Source organism: Leopardus geoffroyi, chromosome B4 (genome assembly GCF_018350155.1).
Source record: "Leopardus geoffroyi isolate Oge1 chromosome B4, O.geoffroyi_Oge1_pat1.0, whole genome shotgun sequence".
NCBI lineage: Eukaryota > Metazoa > Chordata > Mammalia > Carnivora > Felidae > Leopardus > Leopardus geoffroyi.
The window spans coordinates 68,058,108-68,070,386 of record NC_059341.1 but is presented as its reverse complement, the minus strand read 5'-3'; the positions used below and the strand labels follow the sequence as shown (position 1 = coordinate 68,070,386).

Below are 12,279 nucleotides of genomic sequence, written 5' to 3'. Positions count from 1 at the left end.
GAGTGTTTTCCAGCCTTTCCTATTTTGATGTTGGTATTTTCTCATTCACCTGTTGTGTAGGAGACATTCAGCTTGTTTTTGGATTTCTCTCAAAGGAAATTGCTCTATCTGTAGCTATACATTTGGTATGTCCATGAGAGGAGGGCAGTTCAGACCAGTTCTTGGTCTAGACTCCTGTACTATGACATTCTTGCTCTAGAATATTGGTTCAGCTATCCATACATCTTTTTAGGTAAAAAATTTGTCCAAATATTATGCCCTTATTTTATTACATTGTATAAGTTGTATTAAGAGTTTTTATATATTCTTGATCAGCGGATAAGGCCATTTCTCAAGGTCATATTTGCAGAAAACTACCTTAAGAGATAGGTCAATACTTTTCCACTAGATAGCAAGCAAGCTTGATCCCACATCTTTAAAATTATGTTTACCTCCTATAAGGTAACCCCATGCACGTGCAGGCATTCATATGGGTACTTGTCTTGTGCCCAGCATACGTAAAGGTTGAGGGAGAGCCATTGCCAACTATATGATATTCATGCTCTGGCTTCAGTAAAGTCCTGTATCTCTGACCCAGGAGTCTGTGTCTTCTGCTGTGGCATCCACGAAAACAAAAATAGGCTACCTTTTAGCATACAAGTAGGGTAAAATCTTAGACCCTTCACAGATCCTAACAGGACATGATTCACTTACTTGGAATTAGTATGATCCTTTCGAGGCATGCTTTTAAGCTTTGTCAGGGCAGTTCCAGAACTAGTTTCAATCTTGTTCCACTACTGAGGCAGTACCTAGCTAAGGACTTTACTCAGTGCCTTTGTGTGTCCATTCTTTCTGGTGGGTACAGAAACTATTCTTGGCTCCATGTAAGCTTTGGGAGCTCACCTGCTCATTTGGTGGTTCTTTCTCTAGCCTCAGTATTTTCTTCACACACATGCACCAAGCTTTACTCAGCAAAGACTCTGGAAGGATGGATGCAGACCTCTGGACACCCTCCCTCTGTGCCATCCTCCTTTTCAGTCCTTTGAGTTCCCTCTCCGTGGGCTACAACCTGAAAACTAGCTGTGGCTATTTATGCAGCTTTGCCCATTTTCTCCTCTTCTCTCAGAGTTCTCTGACCTGTGCTGCTTATTGTCCAGTCTGAGAAACCCTGTTTCTTACATTTCACCTGATTTTCTGCTTGTTTAAGGTATCAAGGTAGATTCCATATCTGTGACTCCACCATTGTTGTAGGCAGACAGCCCGTTTCTTAATTCCTCATGTAGATTGCTTAGCTTGTCTGTTTTCATTCTTTCATTTAATGTGAAAAACCTATTCAGAGCTCTGCGTTTCACCCTACTGCCTCAGATGCATCTCACACAGCCTTTGACATGTAGAACTTTCTGTAGTTCAGCTTTTCGTGTACTTCAGTTTGTCTTGTTACTTCCACTTCATTTAACTATGAATTCATTTAACTATTTAGTTTCCTGACCTTTTTATTATTATTACTGATGTGAAGTTTTACTGATTTTTATGTAGAGATTATGGTGCATAGGTTGATTTTTTTGGAATTTGTTGAGATGTCCTTTGTAGTCTAATACATAAAACATCCATAACATTCTTGAAAAAGTGAGCATTCACTATATGTTTATAAAGCTTATATAATATATATTTAGATTGTGGTTGTCAATGGTGTAATTCACATTTACTATGTATTTGTTTATATTTCCAGTCAGTCCATTTCGAAGAGAGTTGTATTAAAATTTCTAAGGAAAGATTGTACCTATTTCTCATCATAGTACTGTCAGTGGCTATATACTAGGTGGATATATATTTATGAACATTATATCTTATGGATATTATTATATATCATCTATATTTATATATTGCTTTTTATGAGCAAATTATGTATCTTTTTAAATTGCTTGCTCTAATATTTAATATTTAATTTTTCATTTGGCTAACATTTACCTCATATATATTTTTCCCCATCTCCTCCACCTATCTTTTTTGTTTTTTGTGGACTATTTAATGCTAGATACTTTGTAAATCTGATCTGAGTCTATCAGTCACTGAATTTGACAAACATATTCTTACTGTATTTGTTGTTTGTAGGCTTTATTTCTACCATTCTTTTATTTATTTATTTTTTAAAAATTTTTTTTTCAACGTTTATTTATTTTTGGGACAGAGAGAGACAGAGCATGAACGGGGGAGGGGCAGAGAGAGAGGGAGACACAGAATCGGAAACAGGCTCCAGGCTCCGAGCCATCAGCCCAGAGCCCGACGCGGGGCTCGAACTCACGGACCGTGAGATCGTGACCTGGCTGAAGTCGGACGCTTAGCCGACTGCGCCACCCAGGCGCCCCTCTACCATTCTTTTAAACTGAAGTATAGTTGACACACAATGTTATGTTAGTTTCTGGTGCACAACATGGTGATTCAACAGCTCTATACATTATGCTGTGCTCACCACAAGTATAGCTACCATCTGTCATCATACAACACTATTATAGTGCCATTGATTGTATTCCGTGTGCTGGGTTCCTTTCATCCTTGTGACTTATTCATCACCACTTATTTCTGCCATCTTGTTTCATGTTGTTATTCATCATGCTCCTCTTTTTTCTCCTCTCCTGCTTTCTGTTATTTACAACTCCGGCTTTATTCTTTTTCTTTGAAAAGTACAAGTTCTGTCTTTTTTTCCTTTTGACTGATATCTCTAATTTGTTAAGATTGATTCTATTCATTTTTCCCTCCTAATATGTAAACCTTAGTATCTTGGTCTTCCCCCTCTCTAATAATCTTTTCAGTCTTTGAACTCACCTCTCTACTATGATCTCCCTTTTCATGTTGGCATCATCTGGAATTTTTGTTCTATATTTTTTATTCTTATTCATGTAACAATAAATTTGCCAAGTTATTACTTGCCATTGATTCCCTTGTTTGGTCTGGAATTCATTTCTCTTCTTGTTGGAATACATCCTGCAAGATATTTTTCAAAGAGGATCTGTCATTTTGTGGTACATTTTGAGACTGGTACCTCATCTTAGGCTGTGCATCTGTGGACACACCCAGAAACACTTCCATTTTTCTTCACTCTTTTCATTCAGCAGCTGCTCAGTGGTTACCTATTATGTACCAGGTATTACCCTAGGTCTGAGGAAGGAAAACCAACAAAAATCTCTGCCCTCTGGAGTTTACAGAGGGTGAAGAAGAGAGCAGCAGAGAACGCTTAGGCCTGAATCCAATCTTTAGTAAATCTGAGTTCCAGCAGAATTCCAGAGCTGCCATGATGTTACCTTGTTATTTCTGGACGGTTCTCAGCAGGAGGGGCAGCTTTTTTTATCACATCATGATGACTGGGCAAGTGATGTTTTAATCAGGGAATTCTGGGAGAGAAAAAAGCCCACCTAGTGAGCCCTTCCCAGTCCATCTCCATTCTGTGGCCTATTGATTCTGCCTCTTTATATTTGATGTTTGCCATCCACTTTAGGATAACTTCTTCCTGCTCCCCTGGGGTTTCTTGTCTGTTGATATTTTTGTTGTTATAGTTGTTGTTTGTATTTGCTAATAAGTAAGGTTCTGAAAACCACCAAGACTCAGTATTATCTGTAGTATCTCTGGGATTTGGTAGCAAAAGGAGTCCAGCACCCTGTGGTAGTTCTTCATCTTGCCCAAAATTGGTAGTCCTAGTACAACGAATTATTATTTATTATTATTAATTACCATTATTATGGGAGGAAGATGCAAATGACAGTCAAGGCTAAGAGAGTTTTCACAGATGCTGATCAGACATATCCTTAATTTGAAAGAGAAAAATTATGAAATTTAATTATGTATTTTGACCAAGCCTAGAAGTTATCAGAACCTTGGGGAAGTTTTATCTGCTTAACGCCTTAGGGAAGTTAACCATGTGGGGAGAAGCTGAGGCTCTCTGAGTGGCCCTCTCTCCATGGTTCCAGGAGGCTGGACCAGCTCCTCCTTCAAGCTCATCACAGGAGTCAGGAATGAGTGAGCACCCTGTGGTCCGAGTGTCAGTAGCAGCCTTAAATTTTCGAAGAAGCAGAGGCAGCTGCGTGTGACTAAACTGTGTTGTCCATCTGCCAGCAACCTGGCAGTGTGTCTTTCTTACCCTAAATCATTTACTACTCCTACCTGTGAAGTCCTAATTTTTGGACACACCCTCACTGCCCTTGACTTTTTTTTTTTTTTTTAATTTTTAGGCAAAGGATTTAATTTTGGATTTCATCTTAGTTTATGGCTCAGTAATTTCCTTGATATTCAGAAACCTGTTTCTGGGAAGGATGCCAACACTGCAGAAGGCAGTGGAAATGGACCTTTGTCTAAAAGTAACCAGAAAAAAAGAAAAAAGCAATGTAAATTTTGGGTACTGATTTTACGTTGAAAAACAATATGAGTTGGAGGCCAGAGCAAATGCCAAGAAAGTGTGAAGGCTGTAGAAAATCCCCCTTTTATAATTCCACTTGTACTTTTTTCTTTTGCTCCCTCATATGTATTAAATGTGATTATAACAGAGGACAACAGGATGAGGTAATTGTATCCTAAAACAACAACAAAACAGGTTGCGTATCTAAAACAATAGTTATATTTAGTGACCTAACAAAGTCATTGACGTTAGAATAATGTCAATAAGTGAAAGAAAGCATTAGGACAATGGTGATGTTCTAATGTAAATTAAAAAAAAAAAAACGGGCATTAATAAAAGACAGTTTTATTGTTATTTTAAGCTAAATTTAGTCACGATGAGAATGCCCCTGCCAAGGTGAGGTTTTGAACATAAGCACTCTGCCATGCACTCTAGCCGTCTAGTAGGAGCACATAATAGAAAACTGTTCATCTTAAGCTAATGAAATGCCAGTTGTGATTAAAATTAAAAATTTGGGACATGTTCTTCTTCCTTTAGCTAAACTAATTAAACCACACACACACACATAACTCTCTCCCTCCCCCTCCCTCCCTCCTTCCCCCCTTCCCCCACCCCCTCAGGCTCACACACACTCACATATAAACCCACTAGGTTGTAGTAGAAACTGTTTTTCCTGTCGGAGAGTCTTCGTGAATCATAATTTGTTGAACTGAGAATCTGAGTCCTGCAGCTGTCAGACGTGTTCTGTGGGTTCCCAGGGTTGTTGATTTCCTCTGCCATAGCAGATGGAGTGCAAGAGAACAGAAGAGAATATCCATTTAACTAACAGGAGGCAGGCATATTAGTATTCTAAATGTATTCGTGTATTAAAGACAGACACTGGCTATGTCTGAAAAAAGTACCATAGAGTTATCAAAATATCATTGATAACACATTGGTAGTTTGACAGTGGTTATATCCTTTTAAAAAATCACTTGAGGTTTATCCTGGTATTAACTATACCATATAGGTGGGTAGAGCATAAATACATAGTGTACCTACTAAAAGACATTTGCTTCAAAGAAATGGTTGAATTATAAAAATGCAGATATATTTATTACAGTGCAGCAATTATTAAAAGATATTAAAAAATTATAATATCACTAGGATTGCTAATATGTTTGAAATTTAATTATTCAAGAAGGAAATTTATTTGCATATTACACAGTAGACAGTACTGCACAAAAAGGCAGGTAACCAGGTCCTAGTCCCTTTTCTAAGGTCTCTAAAGCACATCTCTTAAAAAGGAAGAAATAGTACCATCACTACTGCAGACAGAGGAAGGTCAGAATTCCTTCCTTCCCTTTCCCCCCATTTTTTTTTCTGGTAAAGGCCAGAGTTCAATTTAACTTGCCTTTTATTTCAATCATCAATGACTTGTTTGTTACTGTAACCTGGGGTCATAACAAGGGAGGAAGGAAAAAACTATACATTTATGGATTCCCTGTGTATCTAGGGAGCCACTTTCTATGTTATTTACCCTCATTCTCCCCATCTCCCCCCCAAAAATGAAAGAGAAATAAGAGAACTGATATTCATTGAGTACCCACGTGGGTACATTACCTATATTTTTTGCATTTACTTCCCAATGAAATTCCATAAGTATATTTTATTGCCACCATTTCAACAATTTAGACTCATTAAATAAATTACCCAACACAACACAGTTAAAGATGGAGCCTGAATTTAAAATTAGGCCCCTTTAAATTTTTTTTTAATGTTTATTTATTTATTTTTGAGAGAGAGAGTACGTGCGAGCAGGTTAGGGGCAGAGAGAGCGGGAGACAGAGGATCCAAAGCAGGCTCTGCGCTGACAGCAGTGAGTTCGATGGAGGGCTTGAACTCACAAACCAGGAGGAGATCATGCCCTGAGCCGAAGTCACTTAACTGACTGAGCCCACCCAGGTGACCCTTCAATCCTCCTTGACCACCTTGACTTCACAGCTGAAGCGCTTCAAACTCACCTTCTAAATAGTCATTGTTTCTTATCTTCAAATCTTTATTTCTACACAAAGACTTGAATTTATTCATAGAGTCTACGTTGTGTTTTGATTTTTTGTTTTGGGAGGGTTTTGGCTACTTTGGATGTGTTTATATCAATGTCTCTAAGTATGTCATGAGTATTCAGCAATATCATGGCAATAAATTAAAGCTTAAGACTTCCTTCTGAAATATTCATGGTAGGCAAAACAAAAAGTATGGAATCCAAAAAATTGAATGGTGACTTTTTTTTTTTGCCACATTATTGACAGATACAAGCTGTTCACATTTTGTTATTGGGTAAATTTGTTAGTCCTGTTGTAAATGCCATCCTTCTCATCTTGCAAAGCTAATTTCAGAAAAGAAAAGCATTTTTAAAATAGAATTTGGTAATTAGAAGAGACTTATCAAGGAATCGCATGGTTGGAATTTTTATATGTTTGGACCTCACAGCAGTATATGACAGAAAGGTTTTAGTAATTTTTATTTGAAAATGGATGAATACAAACTATTAATTTTCTTATGTTACACTGTATCCTAGTAGTTTCTAAACATGGGAAATATATGTATACCAGAGATTACCTGTGAGCCTTACTTGTTCCTACCCCTATGGGTAACCTCTTTTTGAATATAATAAAATTAACATTTTTTTGTTTAGTTTTTTGAAAGTTGGTTGGAAATACAGATTCCCAGGGAAGGCAAGAGCACCTGGGCTGGAGTAGATGCAGATTCAGTGGAGAAAGAATCACATGTAAAAGAGAAATTATTCTCAGGACAAGTGTCCAGTCCACATACTTTTCAGACCTTAAGAGTTTTCTGTTTCACAGGCAAGAGGGCTTTCTATAGAAGGGTGATTAGTGAGACGGGTCTGATTCTATTTCCAAGATAATGTGTGGGGGATATATAACCATAGTACTCAACACTGGTCACTTAAGACACTTTCCTGTTAAAATATTACTCCCAATTGTGGACAGGTTCTATCCTATTAGTGGTATCTATCAGGTACATTATGGATTTATTAGAGTGTTGTGAGAGCCCTGGACCTCCAGCTTCCTTTTTTCTTTTTTTTTGTTAAAAAAAAATTTTTTTTAATGTTTATTATTGGGAGAGAGACAGAGACAGAGCGCAAGCAGTTAAGAGCAGAGAGAGAGAGGGAGACACAGAATCTGAAGCAGGTTCCAGGCTCTGAGCTGTCAACACAGAGCTCCACATGGAGGTTGAACTCACGAGCCTTGAGATTATGGCCTGAGCTGAATTTGGACGCTGAACTAAGCCCCCAGCTTCCTTTTTTCTATGGGGAAATTCACACCGAGTGCCACCATTAAATTTTTGGAATCTTAAAAAGTAGCTTGTAAAGTCAGTGAACAAAAATTTCATTCCTCAATTGAGACATTAAATAAGGAAATCAGCATATACAATTTAAGTTTGCTCACTAGGTCTATAAATAATACATGTGTGTTCTCTTTTATTGTTTTGTATATTGATGGATTTTTATGACTATGTAAATATTTGAAAGACTAAATACATACCCTTACTTAATAAAAACCAATAAAATAGAATGGCTTTCCTATTTAGAAGGTTTATGTATTACTTTAATTACAAAAAAAAATAAAAGAAATTGTAGAGGAATACTAAAATGCAATAAAAACTAGTTGAGCATTAATAGGATAGCATATCAATATAGTAAACCTCTATTCATTTACCTTGATTTAGGTGTTAATTTGCTCAGTTTCTTCCTGTAGTCAGTTCATTTTATACAGTGAAAGAAATCTAAATGAGACAAAAATCAAGGCATTTTACTCCCTAACAGATGTTGCAAAACAAATTTTATCTACTTTGTCTTCCCTCATAATTGTTTCACCGACTTTTGTACTTCAGGGGAAGTGGGGAAAACATCATTGCAGTCATCTCCATATCATGAACCTCTGAGAAAAAAATCACAGAACACATAGGAACTCCCTACATTTTAGTAGCTGTCACTTGTATAAGAATTTTAGTAATTGATTTAATATTTTCTTGGCCTGAATAATGCAACTGAAATTCCATGCCACCACCCCATCCTCATTCTCTTGGTTGCTCGGCAACATAGAACAAAGCAGAGACCCAACCGAACAAAAAAGCAGGTTTAACTGTCACAGAAATGAAACGTTTTCTTTCAGATCAGAGGAAACGCCAGAAGTTATCTGTTGATATATATATCTAATATGTGTGAGTATGCATGTATATACCTAGAAATTTAATTCTCATGAGCAGTAGGAGTAGAGGCAGTTGCCGCTGATGAAATTTAGTCAACAAGCTTACTTAGTTATTCAAATAGAGATTCAGTAGTAATTAAGGTAGTAATTTGCCCATAGCCTGGATTTCTTTCCTTAAGATAGGAAATGAGGATTGGAGTTAACTGACTTCAGGGATGGAGGACTGGGGGGTATAAAAGCTAATAGAAAGGCGTGCCTTGCAAAGTTAGTCACAGTTGAAACCAAACAGTTCTTGTATGCAAGGATTAGAGCCTATCTAATATAGGTGAATGTAATCACAAACAAGTTTGTCTATGGTTATAAAGTTTTAAGTGTTCTCAGAGTTTAGGATGCCTTTCAGATGATAAGAATCGTTTTAATCAGATGTTTGATTTCACTTGAGAAGTAAAATTGTGAGTATACTTCTTATGCCAGATGTAATTTAACTTAACAGAAATGATTATTCATCACAGCCGAAGAGATCTTGATTAAAAATTCCAAAGGATATCTCATGTATGAGAGGCAGTGCAATGAGTTACCAATGGAAGTATGAACAGTTTTTTTCTAGGCATTTTCTTAAAAGCCTAGCGCCATACCAACTTCTGTTTGAATTTGTAGCAGGGCCTTTCTTCTTTAGGTTAAAAGGATGTGATACACATGATCGCCTCCTGAAATTTCTCTTGGTGTGTGATTCTGCAGTGTGCTTTAAAATATTGGTATTTATAATCATCAGATTTTTTTTAACATTTATTCATTTTTGAGAGGGAGAGAGACAGAGCATGAGCAGGGGAGGGGCAGAGAGAGAGAGGGAGACACAGAATCGGAAGCAGGCTCCAGGCTCCGAGCTGTCAGCCCAGAGCCCAACTCGGGGCTCGAACTCACGGACCGCGAGATTGTGACCTGAGTCGAAGTCAGACGCTTAACTAACTGAGCCACCCAGATGTCCTAATATAGTTATCAGATGTTTTGAAGGGTAGCTTCCTATATTAAAATTGGCAACTTTCTTAAGACTTTAATGGGGGAAGCTTTACTCGTAGACATCTACTGTACTTTTATTCAGAATGGCTTATTAAAGAGAGTACAGTTGACTCTTGGGCAACACAAGACTTAGGGGCACCAACCCTGGGTGCATTTGAAAAGTTTGTGTATAACTTCTCATCCGCCCAAAATCTTTTTTTTTTTTTTTAATTTTTTTTTTTCAACGTTCATTTATTTTTGGGACAGAGAGAGACAGAGCATGAACGGGGGAGGGGCAGAGAGAGAGGGAGACACAGAATCGGAAACAGGCTCCAGGCTCTGAGCCATCAGCTCAGAGCCCGATGCGGGGCTCGAACTCACGGACCGCGAGATCGTGACCTGGCTGAAGTCGGACGCTTAACCGACTGCGCCACCCAGGCGCCCCTCATCCGCCCAAAATCTTAACTACTGATAGCCTACTGCTGACTGGAAGCTTTACCAGTATCATAAGTAATCAACTAATACATACTTTGCATGTTATATGTGTTATATACTCTACTTTTACAATAAACTTAGAGAAAAGAAGATCATAAGGAAGAGAAAATACATTTGTTGTACTGTATTTATGGAAAAAATCCATGTAGAAGTGGACACATGAAGTTGAAACCTGTGTCGTTAAAGGGTCACTGTATTCTTAGACTGTATTCGTACATTTGAGAGGTGGGGAATATGCCACAAAATGAAGCACCTCCTCCAGACACTTAGTTTAAATCATGACAATATAGTCAGCCTGGAGCTTAGTTTTATTTTCAACTAGTCATCTGCAGCCAGGCTTCCCACAGAGGGAGGTTTCCATATACACAGTGCACCATGCAACTTGGATGAACAGCATTAGAGGCTACTTACGAGCATATTATATCTGGGATCTACAGAGAGCAGCCAGAGCAGCAAGACAAAAGTGCTGATCGCAGGGTATTTTCTATGTAGGTTTCCTGCCCACCTGATGCTCACCACTTTTCTTCAGTACAGACTATAGTGGAAAAAAAAAATATGTTTCTAACTTGATTGTATTTCTGATAAATCCAGCAAGTTTTTCTGATTTTTCCGTTATTATTCATAAGGACACAGTTACATTCTACAGACATATTTGTGTTTTTCAAGTTAATTTAGTGACTTACAGCTGAGGCAGTAAACTGGGGTGGCCACTGTAATGCTAATGAGACTTGGTGAATTTGCCCACTCGTGTCAAAAAGTGGTGTGCCTTTTGTGTGTGCATAAGCAGGTGTACATATGTTCAGAGGAGCAAATACCCAACAATAAAGCAGTGCAGATGGTCCATTAGTAGAGGAGCATGGCAGGCTTACATCTTAGGATGTAAGTATTCAACAGATACATCGTGAAGAAGTAAGATGCAGTAAGAACTCTGGACACAAAAATAAATAGAACATTGCCTTGTCCTCCAGTGGCTTGTAGTCTAATTTACTTGGCTACAGCACAGCAGGGCACATAAAGACAGACTGGAGCTTGAGGTCCATCCTTCTGTCAGAAGAGGAAAGATGGCAGAACATTGAATTCATCTGCATTATCTGTGATATCCAGTCTATAAACAAGAACACTGTCCACAAATGGTGGTAGTTGGCAGTTAGGAGAGGGACTGCCCTAACTTGAAGTCCTGAAGTATCCTAAAAGAAAGGTAGTGTGCAGAGAAGAGTTAGCATGCCAGGCCTGAGATTGATATCCTTACAAAGGCTGGTTTGTAAGGTTGGCCTTTGGCTGGTGTTTGGGAACAGGAATGATAAACAGTTGCCTAGTGATTTAAAACGTCCTCTAAATGGCAGGAGTGGCTTGCAGCGTACTGGGTCTAAACTGTTTTTACAAACAGTATGGTTTATACTGAACATTTATTTTCCCTGCAGGAGACTGAATTTTTATTTGTGCTAGGCAGAGAATGCCTATATGACTAGCCCCCAGTAAAAACACCAGGCACTGATGCTTTAATGAACTTTGCAGGTAGACAACATTTCACAGATGTTGTCACAACTCTGTGCTGAAGAAATTAAGTGCATCCTGTGTAACTCCACTGGTAGACTCTTGGAAGCATATGCATGGTTTCCTACAGACTTCATACTGAGAGAGCCTTTTCCTGGACTGATTTTGTTTTGAGTCCTTCTGCTGTAATATATAACCGTCATAAATACAACAACTTCTGCATCCTGTGAGACCTTCTAGTGAATCACTGAGACTGAGGGTTGGTCGTGGGCACTCCCAACAAAGGCAGAATCTGAATTTCAGACCACTATGTAGCAGCACAGAATTTGATGGAGAGCAGTAGCTTTTCTGTTGTTCTTAAGTCCACGTATGAGACTCCAAGAGCTTTTGGTCCAGTTTGAAATGTCTCTTCTTCACTCCTCCTGACAGTTATAAGAGGTATTCAATCTACTCTGCTTTTCCCACCTCCCCACCTATTGGTTTTGAGTGATGGGAAAGTCAAGCTAAATGTGAGTTTATTGATCCCCATAACCCAACAATCTTGGGATAGAGCTTGCTTCAGTTTGAGGCTCAGCTCCAATGATGCATCCATTTCTGGGTTCTGCTGCTGCTTTGCGGGTTACCTTCTCCAGCTAGCTCTTTCCTTATTGACACAAGGTGGCTGTTGCAACTCCAGTGTCAGATTCTTTATTGGAACAAGAAAAAGCCAAAGGT

The 12,279-nt window shown here is 38.4% G+C and overlaps 1 protein-coding gene and 2 long non-coding RNA genes across 3 annotated transcripts in view; 2 read left to right on the top strand and 1 right to left on the bottom strand.

Moving 5' to 3' along the window:
* Nucleotides 1-12,279, top strand: part of SLC2A13 (solute carrier family 2 member 13) — a 381,073-nt gene that overhangs the window by 202,942 nt on the left and 165,852 nt on the right. The window lies entirely within an intron of this gene.
* LOC123591225 lies at nucleotides 4,824-12,257 on the bottom strand. The gene is made up of 4 exons (XR_006709173.1): nucleotides 12,189-12,257; nucleotides 10,483-10,606; nucleotides 8,089-8,155; nucleotides 4,824-5,139 (listed from the first exon to the last, which is right to left on the bottom strand). It is a non-coding gene; the product is annotated as an uncharacterized LOC123591225 (long non-coding RNA).
* LOC123591227 lies at nucleotides 8,035-11,795 on the top strand. The gene is made up of 2 exons (XR_006709174.1): nucleotides 8,035-8,593; nucleotides 11,587-11,795. It is a non-coding gene; the product is annotated as an uncharacterized LOC123591227 (long non-coding RNA).